Source organism: Aotus nancymaae, unplaced genomic scaffold (genome assembly GCF_030222135.1).
Source record: "Aotus nancymaae isolate 86718 unplaced genomic scaffold, 86718_ANA_hifiasm-v0.15.2.pri h1tg000058l, whole genome shotgun sequence".
NCBI lineage: Eukaryota > Metazoa > Chordata > Mammalia > Primates > Aotidae > Aotus > Aotus nancymaae.
This window is the reverse complement of record NW_026988472.1, coordinates 42,890,361-42,901,292: the sequence shown is the minus strand read 5'-3', so window position 1 is coordinate 42,901,292 and position 10,932 is coordinate 42,890,361. Positions and strand designations below refer to the sequence as shown.

General features: G+C 40.7%; 1 non-coding gene across 1 annotated transcript; it reads right to left on the bottom strand.

Annotated features, from left to right (window-relative positions):
• Positions 1-5,011: 5,011 nt before the first annotated feature.
• LOC135270038 (U5 spliceosomal RNA) lies at positions 5,012-5,126 on the bottom strand. Its single transcript, XR_010338253.1, has one exon. It is a non-coding gene; the product is annotated as a U5 spliceosomal RNA (small nuclear RNA).
• Between the last annotated feature and the right edge of the window lie 5,806 nt (positions 5,127-10,932).

The following is a 10,932-nucleotide window of genomic DNA, read 5'->3' as shown; positions in this document are numbered from 1 at the left end:
TAAATAACTGTTGGTTCAGGGGTTCCTAAACTTGTTTGACAATCGGAATCACCTGGGGTAGAAGGGGACTTCTGTTTTTAAAATTATTTTTAAAGAATGGGGTCTCTCTCTGTCACCCAGGCTGGAGTGCAATGGCATGATCCTAGTTCGCTGCAGCCTGGAACTCCTGGGCTCAAGCCATCCTCTCGCCTCCACCTCCCAAGTAGCTGGGACTACAGATGCATGCCACCATGCTCAGCTAATTTTTAAATTTTTATCTTTATTTTTGTAGAGATGGAGTCTCACTGTGTTGCCCAGGCTTGCCTCAAATTCCTGGCTTCAAGTGATCCTCCTGCCTTGGCCTCCCAAAGTGCTGAGATTACTGGTGTGAGCCACCTCATCCTGCCGAGGCTTCTTAAAAAAATATAGCGAGATTCCCCAGAGGCAGGGACCCACCCTGGGTTTATGCCATCAGGAGAAATCTGAGAATCTGTGTTTTAAACTAGTGCCTCAGGCATTAAAATCTATAGGCAGTACCAAGTAGATGGTGAGCCTGGATACTGTGGTTGACGTTCCAAAAATATTATCTCCAAGGCTCACAATAAGCCTAAAATATGTTATGATATTTTCCTGACTGCATTTTATAATGGAGATGTTGGGTTGCTTGCCCAGTGTCACACAGGCAGCAGGCAACAGATGGAGGATTCCATCCTAGATCTGTCTGACTCCAAAGTCTTTGTTCTATCTATTGTCATACCACTTTCCATAAAGCCACTGTGGCTGAAGGGTTATCTTACTCAGGGCACACTCTGGTTGCCTCATCTCCCTTCTTTGAGAGTGACGGTTTCTGCAGAAGTCCCCTAATCTGATCTCAAATTATGACATCAGTATCTAGGCTTGAGTAGAATTTTGCAAGGAAACCAGACTGGTGAATTAACAAGGATGGCCCCCTCCTTCTTCCCCTTCTGTTGTGGTTAATAACTAGTAACCCAGAGCCTACAATACTGGTTCCCATAGGGATGAGAAACAGGACTCTCTTGGGTAATTGAAAATTTCTGGTTGCCTGGGTATTGAGGCAGTTTCCAAAAGTGATGGAATCAAGCACATATTCCTTCTGCCCTCTGAGACCTTATTTTGTTCCAACAAATCCTTAGAAAGAAAATACAGCAATTTAATACAGCAATGTTAAATAGTGATAGTACCAAGAACAGGGCACCATCTGGTACATTTGAATAATTGTCAAGGTTGGCTTTTCTTTAAATGCTGCTTATTGCTCAGTCCACCCATATTAAATCACTAGAGCTAGAAGTCATCTGGTGGTGATGTTTTGGTATTACAAGATTGTGCTTGCATATTAAATTCCTCAACTTGGGCTCAGTTTGGGAATTCAAAATGCGGCATTTGATCTTCATCTATATTTAATCTCCTGTTGTTGGTTACAGCTCCTTTTACAGATTTATTTCAAAAACTTTTGATTCTGATGTTGAATAGTGGTTTCCTATGCAGGGTGTGCAAACCACCCAAAAATTATATTTTTCATGGCAACATGAAAAAACTTTAATTTATATGTATGTTATAATGTATATAATATTGAACTATACTGGCAGAACATGTATATAATTTCTAAATAAATACATATAAACACAAGGGGATACATGATTCAAAAGTTTTATCCCTTTGAAATGTTGGCTTAAACTTTACAAACTTTTCATCCAGTGTATTATCTCTTCCTACCAGCATCATGTTATCTTCTCATTTAATAGGAGAGACTTTCTCTTTGTCAATTCATGTTTACCGAACTATGTAAGGTTATGTGAATGTTCTAGTGTATAAGAGGATAAGACATTGCTGTTGTTAGGACGTTTAACTATCTGGAATGGAGATGATGATATTAGTGGAAATTTTGGAGGAGGTGACAATGATAATGGTGGTGATGATGTTGATATTGCTGCTGCTGCTGCTGGTGGTGATTATGATGGCCAAGGAAGAGATAAAAAACAAAGTCTTATTTATGGTTGTGATTAAAGCAAAATGGGAATTGAAGGCCTCTCCCTGCTATCTGGTAATGTGACATCTTTACCTAGCAGTGATGCTCTTCCCTGCTTGTTCATCTTCCTTGCAATATAGCTTAAAAAGACTTTTTAGTCATCCTCAGCGTGTACTATAAATCTCAGCTTCCTAGGATTTGAGCCTTGGGAGCAGGAGGTTTTTCTAAGCCCCTTCCACTCTTCTGTATGTATTTTGGTCCTCGGTGCTCCATAAGCTGTGAAAGTTGTGAGTCATGATTCCCATATGGTGGGATTCCCTCCCCTCCCCTCCATCCACATGCTTGCCCTGCCATCTGCTGCCACTCTCAAGGTTATAGAGCAAGAGATAATGCAGGGAAGGGAAAGGAAAATACCAGGAAAGCCAACACTGTTTTATAAGTAAAATAGAAAAAAAGATGGCTTTTTCTTACTACAAAAACAAATTGTATTCACTACAGAGAAATCAGAAACTGAAGCACAAAACCAAACCAAACCAAACCAAACCCAAACAAAATAGTCTCCCTCTGAGCGTCATTCCTCACTTTAACCATCTCCATGTATGCTTCTCCAAATCTGTGTTCTCTATCTATGTAGCCAGCTATCAAATAAAGTAAGATCATTACCACATAATTTTGTGACCTATTTCTTGTTTAACTGAATCATGAACATCTTTTCATGTCAGTAAATGTACCTCCACACTAGCTCTGTCACCCAGGCTAGAGTGCAGTGGAGTGTTGCAATCACAGCTCTCTTCAGCTTTGACCTCCTGGGCTTAAGCAATCCTCCCATCTCAGCCTCCTGAGTAGCTGAGTAGCTGGGACTACAGGCATGTGCCTCCATGGTGGGCTCAAGTGATTCACCCACCTCAGCCTCCCAAACTTCTGAGATTACAGGTGTGAGCCACTGCACCCGACCCACACTAGCATTTTTAATATTTAATGAATATTTTCTATGCAAAGCATTATTCCAATTGCTGCAGTTTATATACAAAAATAGATAAGATAGTCTCTGCCCTCATGTAGGCATCACATCATTTTTTTCTCCCTATCAAATATTTAGGTCATTTTCATATATTTGCTTTTACAAATAATGCTGTGATGAATATCCTTGTAGCTAAGTCCCTGCGTATCCTTATAATTTTAGAACGATTGTGGTGGCTACTCTCTGTTTGCCCGTCTGGTCTACTCTCCATCCTTGTTTGCCTTGCTCCATGGACCACATCAGGGCTCATTTGCCCTCTGGCAATGTGCAGCTCATGCAGAGCTTTGGAGGAGGGCAATAGAGAAGGGTGAGTGATATATTGTGACTCCTACCCTGCCTCCCTGTAGGCTGTCATTAGCTGCATTCTTGTATTGGTGGCTATGGTGCCTGAGTAGCCCTCTCCCAGGGCTTAGTTCTCAGGAAGTTGCTAACTCCAAGGTAATGCATCATTCCTTTTTAGTTTCCTTTAACCTTGCCCTTGCCCTTATAGAAAGTTCTTCATTAAATCTTTCTCACTTACCCCATGTGAGTTTGCCATCTGTTTCCTGGCAGGACCCTGGATGATAAATGCATGCTGCTATTCCTGGCATATTCTGCATCCCTAATTGCCCACCTGCATTGGGAACTTGGGATGGATTGTGTAGAAAAGTCAAGAGCTCCCTTTTCATTGACTGAAGGACTGGATACCTGTGATCATTGAGCAGCCACCTTCCATTTCTTTCTCCTGGACCCCTCCAAGCTCTAATGGGGATTTCTCAACCTATACCTGTGGCACTCTGCTGGGGGCCAGAGGAAAGAATCAACAGAGCCCATAGCCCTCCTGCCCAGAGCTTTGACCTCAAGTATGTGAGAATTTCACCTTGTTCAGGATGCTTGAAACCTTCCCTGGAGTACGAGTGAGTGGGAAAGGTTGTCGTGGTTATTTCTTATCCTTTTAAACACCTGAGCTCACAGCAAAAATTTATTAAATTATTTCTCTAGTTTTAAATGGTCTTACAAAAATTTTTTTGAGGCAAGGTCTCGCTCTGTGGCCCAGGCTGGAATGCAGTGGCATGATCACGGCTCAGTGCAGCCTCTACCTCCCAGGCTCAAGCGATTCTTCCACCTCAGCTTCCCAAGTGTCTGGGACCACAGGTGTGCACCACCACGCCCAGCTAATTCTTGTATTTTTTGTAGTAGAAGCATAGTCTCCCTATGTTGCCCAGACTGGTCTTGAACACCTGGGCTCAAGCCATCTGCCCACCTTGGCTTTTGTAATTCCAAAGTGCTGGAATTACAGGCGTGAGCCACCATGCTTGGCCTACAGTATTCTTATTAAATAGTCAGAAGTATATTTTTAGAGCTTCTAGCTTGGATTATGTCCCCCGATACTATTTCTTATGTGATTCTGTCTCTTCTGTGCATCAGTAGAAATGTGTTTTCCTAAAGTCTACATCCAGTCTTATCTTCCTTGCCTTTGGATTTTCAGATAACACAATCAATCCCTTTCTTCAAAGTTCTTCGCACTTCTGTTTAATCAATTGTTCTTGACTGCTCAGAATGAAGTGTCTGTCGCATTTCTTTTGTTACCTTCTGTTCAATGAAATTGTTAGCAAGACTAGTCAAAAATGATCAAATACTCTTCTTTTTGGTAGAAGATGAGAGTTTTCCATGGAGGACATTGGAGAAGGGTGGTGATATATTGTGACTCCTACCCTGCCTCCCTGTAGGCTGTCATTAGCTGCATTCTTGTATTGACGGCTGTGGTACCTGGGTAGCCCTTTCCCAGAGCTTAGTTCTCAGAAAGTTGCTAACCCCAAGGTAATGCAGCATTCCTTGTTAGTTCCCTTTAAACTTGCCCTTGCATACCCTGCATATTTGGGGTCCTCATCTTATTGCTCCAGACCCCTGCTCCTTAATGCATTACTTACTGCCTTCTGGAATTCCAGCTCCCAGGGGTAGGCACTAGGAGCAATCAGAAAGATCTGAAGTTTAATCCAATCATTATTACTTATTTATTAAGTATTATCATTATTATTTACTTGGCCCTGCTTAAGTAGGACCTCAAAAATTTGATTATCAATTCATAGTTTTTCCTCTCCATGGAAATCTTTAGCAAAAGGCCAAAGATTTATTTGTTCTGAAGAGAAACCAGAGCATCCAATATTATTAACTGTGTGAATCTAAGGCTTCCGTCTTTATTGAGTTGCAAGCTTCCTGACCTAGCACACAGATTATGAGAAGTAAATGAGATGATCTCTATGGAAATAATCAAGCACAGTGTATGAAACTGTTTGCTCACCCTGTGACTTATCCTCCCCAACTCCCTTTCCCACTTCCTTTTGCCACACCTCTTCACTCCTCCCTCTCCCCATCTCCCTCTCTCTTCTCTCTCTTCTACATTTCTTCTTCTTCTCCCTACCCACCATTTCCCGTCCCCACCTATTATCCTGCCCTACTCCTCATCTCTCCTTTCCACTTTCTCTACGAGACTAACACGAGGACAAGAGGAATTAAAAACCAAGTCAGAAATATGTCAGATAGTTCCATTTCTCTTTGAAAATAAATCATAAATGTGCTGGGCATTGGACTCAGAAGGAAAACTCCCAATCATAAATCCAGGCCCCCAAAGGCTTTTCCAGTACTCCCCATTTAGTTTATGAACTCTCACCTTGGAGCATCAAGGACACAAAGAATGGCAGGAAATTGCTGATCATGTTCATTATTTTCTCAGTCTTTGAAAAATGCCTGTTTAATGTTTTGGACTGAAGATTTATCCTGGTGAATCAAAAGATAAACTCTTCAAGTGGTTACATAATATGTCAAATGGTCTTATCTGGTGGAAGCCAGCCGGCTAGCTAACATGAGCCAGTTCAGTAATTCTGAGGTATTTGAAGTCAAGTTGGGAAACGGATCCTGGGTTTCAGGAAACAGCTGTATCAGCTGATGGTGGCTGCTCTAAATGTTGGCTGGAGAAATGCACTTTGGGCCCTTTGCACCAAAATTTAGATTTACTTTATTTCTCTTCTCAATTCCTACAAATCCTTAGCTTATCAAGGAAAATCAATGGATCTTAAGATCTGTTAAGACTTTGCTCCACAATATGATGACAGAAAATATATTTTATCTTAAAATTTTATTATACAATGTTATATATAATAAATAATAAATATAATGTATAATATATATGTAAGTTGTGAAGACTATTGACATATAAACACACAGGGATTGGAACATTAATATCTGTTTTGTCCTCCATGATGTCTGCCTCTCCCACCAAAATAACTGCTCCCCTGAATTTTGCATTCCCCTTCTTTTTTTTTTTTTTTTTTGAGACGGAGTTTCGCTCTTGTTACCCAGGCTGGAGTGCAATGGCGCGATCTCAGCTCATCGCAACCTCCACCTCCTGGGTTCAGGCAATTCTCCTGCCTCAGCCTCCTGAGTAGCTGGGATTACAGGCGCGCACCACCACGCCCAGCTAATTTTTTGTATTTTTAGTAGAGACAGGGTTTCACCATGTTGACCAGGATGGTCTCGATCTCTTGACCTCGTGATCCACCTGCCTCGGCCTCCCAAAGTGCTGGGATTACAGGCGTGAACCACCACGCCCGGTGCATTCTCCTTCTTTAAAAACAAATTACTGAGTTTTCTGAGCTTCCTCCTAAGGAGCCAGGAGACTCATGTCTGGTTCCTGGACTTTCCTCACAGCACAGCTCCCATATGCCAGTCTCCACTCATGCCTCAAAAGAAACAAAGACCACCTTCTCCTCTGAGACAGACAGAGACATCAGCCTCTCTGGGCTTGCTGAAGAAAGGAGAAAGAACAGCAAGAAGCAGTTGAACATACTGATGAAGCAGAAAATGAAATAGATGGATGTAATGAACTAGGCAGCGAAAAAATTTTGACAGTAGAACAGAGATACAACAAACTCTGCCAACCGTTTTTTCAGAAGAGGTCAGAATTGATCACCAAAATCCCAAATTTTGGGGTAACAGCATTTGTCAACCATCTGTAATCACCCAACAGATTCTTCCTACCTGCTGCACAGATAAAATTAATTCACTGAGACCATGGCACTGTAGTAGAGGAAGAGTTTAATTGACACGAGGCCGGCCACACAGGAGATGTAGTCATTAATCAAATCGATTTCCTTAAAGGCTTGGAGGTTAGGGATTTTCAAGGATAGTTTGGTGGGCAGGGGACTAGGGAGTGAGAAATGTTGATTGGTTGGGGATGATATCATAGGGATGTGGAAAATGGTCCTTGTGCACTGAGTCAGCCTCTGAGTGGGGGCCACAGGACCAGTTGAGTCATGAGTTCCAGTCCAGGTAGTCATCTGGGTAGAGTCATCCCATCATCAGAAATGCAAAAGTCTGAAAAAAAAAAAATCTCAAAAGGCCAACCTTAGGTTCTATAGTAATGATGTTACCTACAAAAGTAATTAGGAAATTACAAATCTTGTGACATCTGGAACAGTTGTTTATGCCTACAATTTAGCAGAATTTTGGCCCCTCTCATAATCCTTACTTTGTGGGCTTTGATTAGTTTTACAAAGGTGGTTTAGTTTTGGGAAGGGCTATTATCATCCTCACTTTAAGGTTAAAATCTAGCCTATACCCAGGAATGACAAAGGACAGCTTGGAGGTTAGAAGCAAGATGGAGTCAACTGTGTCAGATTTATCTTACTTCCATAATTTTGCAAAAGTAGTTTCACGTCTGTAAGTGTCTGCACTGCTTGGGGAAGAGGAAGAAGAGGCACCTTGAGCAGAATACAATGGGAAAAGAGTCTCTACCCCTTTCTGTTTGAATTCATTTTTATCCCTTTCTGTCTCAACAAAAACTGTATGGAATCAACACCACTGAGCTCTGCGGGGAAAAAAGAAAAACAGGCTTCCTTTACTCTGCTGGAAGCTGGAGGGTGTTAAGACCCCTGTGTGGTAGTACATAGAATTCTAGCTTTTTTCCTTCTCAGAAAGAACACTGTGTCTCTTTGTGAATAAGGACAATTAGCATTTACCAACATGCATCTGTCTACTTTCTTTTGTTTAAAAAAAAAAAAAGAATTTTTTAAAATGGGGGTCCAGAAAGTCAGTAAAGGTTAGGTTTGAGATGTTTGGGTGGGTGAAGTGGGCATTTTGACAACATGGCTTCTCCTTTGGTGTGTTTAATTGTGATTTTTTTTAAAGCATCAGTTTGGTGAAAAATAATTGTGATGTTTACTGGGCATCCTTGCAGTTTAAGATGACACTAAAATGAATTCTCTCCTACTGATGACTTGAGCCTTGCCACTTGATGAGAGAAATAGCAGAATCTGTAAGATCTCATTTGGAATTGGCATTCTCTATTGTAATTTTGTCCTTGTTTATTTTTAAATTTTGGTTTACTGGAAAGGAAAGATGATGTTCAGTTTTAAATGTTTAAACTGTACAAGTTGCTTCTTTACAAAAGACTAAATGTCTACACAAAAATAAAAAAAAAAACCCACAATTTCTCTTACCAGATGCATTTCTAAACAAGTTGTTTAGTTTTGCTTGTTTTTGAGCTTTATGCAAATGTCATAATAATGTATGTAGTATCTGTTTCCTCTAAGTTTCTAACATTCATCAGTTCATTCATATCGTTGTTTGTAGTTGATATTCATTTCTTTTTACTAGTGTCCTTGGCCGAACGCAGTGGCTCATGCCTGTAATCCCAACACTTTGGGAGGTCAAGGTGGATGGATCGATCACCTGAGGTCAGGAGTCTGCGACTAGCCTGGCCAACATAGTGAAACCCCATCTCTACTAAATACAGAAAATTAGCTGGGCATGGTGGTGGATACCTTAATCCCAGCTACTTGGGAGGCTGAGGCAAGAGAATTGCTTGAACCGGGGGACAGAGGTTGCAGTGAGCTGAGATCACACCACTGCACTCCAGCCTGGGCAAGAAGAGCGAAACTCCATCTAAAAAAAAAAAAAAAACCCCAAAAAACAAAAACAAAAAAGCACCACAACTAGTGTCCTTATATTTCATTTGGTGAATGTACACAATTCATTTATCCATACCACTGTCTATAAATATTTTGGTTGTTTATTGTTTCTGGGTGTTTGCATAATACTGTTGTTAATGTAGATAAGAAATATATTAATAAGAGAGCTGGGCACGGTGGTATGTGCCTGTAGTCTCCACTACTCAGGAGGCTGAGGCAGGAGGAGCATTTGAGCCCAGGAGTTCAAGGCTGTAGTGCACTATGATTGTTCCTGTGAATAGCCATTGCACTCCAGCCTGGCAATATAGCAGGACCTCATAACTAAAAACAAAAAAGAAACATAAGAATTTTTATTATTCCTTTGTCAAATTGTCATAAACACTAGATTCATTTGTCTAGTGTCCTGTGCTCTTTTTTTCATTTCATCATTGCCTTTTATCACCTAAAGCAACTTGGATGCAGGGAAAAAAAACAAATGATTTACCCATGCTCTGTTATCACTGCTGCTATTTTCACTGCTGTCAAATCCAAGAACCAGTTAAGTCCTCTCTTGATTCTTCTTGTCCAAACAAAGAAGAGTGCCTTCCATTCTGATACCAGAATTTGAAAGATATTTATTATGATCTAATAAATTTATGACCCAAGAGGCAGTGTGCTATAGAGAAAATAATGTAAGCTCAGGAAGCAGGAAGATTTGGGTTTTAAAATGCTGGTATCAGCACTTATACTGGGGGAGTGTTATGCAAATTACTTTATTCTAAACCTCATTTTCTCATCTGCAAAATGGAGATAGCAATGCCTTCCTCTAAGGATGGCACACTTATTATATCAGGGAAGATGTGTGAAAGGTCCAATCATCACATTATAAGATAGGGAACAGAGGGGGCTCACAGCCTGACCAATGGAACTCATCATTCTACCCTTAAACTGACTCAGGTGGAATAGAAAGAGGTCAGTTCTGGTTGTGCAATTTCTGACCCTTCGATGGATGGATCTGGCCCAGAACACAGATTAGTGAGGTCTTTTGTTGACTGGATGGTAATATAATGTCTTGGCTTTCTTTAGGATATCAGATTTTTCTTCCCAAACTTATCTTGTGGGTGGTTTTCTTTTTGTTTGTTGTTGTTTTTAGAGTCTCACTCTGTGGCCCAGGCTGGAGTGCAGTGGTGCGATCTTGGCTCACTGCAACCTCCGCCTCCTGGGTTCAAGCAATTCTCCTGCATCAGCCACCTGAGTAGCTGTGATGATAGGCACACACCACCACGCCTGGATAATTTTTTTGCATTTTTAGTATAGATGGGGTTTCACCGTGTTGTTCAGGCTGGTCTTGAACTCTTGCGCTCAGGCAATCCACCTGCCTCGGCCTCCCAAAGTGCTATGATTTGAAGCGTGAGCCACTGCGCCCAGTCTCTTGTGGGTTGTTTTTAACATTTCTTTTGGTCAAAAATATCTATTTGGATCCTCTGCCAATTTTAAAATTGGATTGTATTTTTTTGCTATTGAATTTTAAGAGTTCCTTATATATTTTAGATATTAACCCCTTATCAAATATGTGGTTTGCTAATATTTTTTCCTATTCCATAGGTTGCTTTTTCATTTTCATGATTATTTCTTTGCTGTGAAGAATCTTTTTAGTTTGATATAGTCCTACTTATTTATTTTTGCTTTTGTTTCCTGTGCTTTTTGTGTCATATCCAAAAAATTGCTGCCAAGAAGCTTTTCCTCCATGTTTTCCTCTAGAAGTTTTATAGTTTTAGGTCTTGCATTTAAATCTTTAATCATTTTGAGTTGATTTTTGTGTATGGTATAAGATGAGGGTTCAATCTTATTCTTTTGCATGTGGATATTCAGTTTTCCCAGCACCATTGATTGAAGAAACTATTTTCCCCCCATTGTATATTCTTGGCACTTTGGTCCAAGATTAGTTGACCATATATCCATGGGTTTATTTCCGGGCTCTCTATTCTTTTCCATTGGTTTATATGTCTGTTTTTATG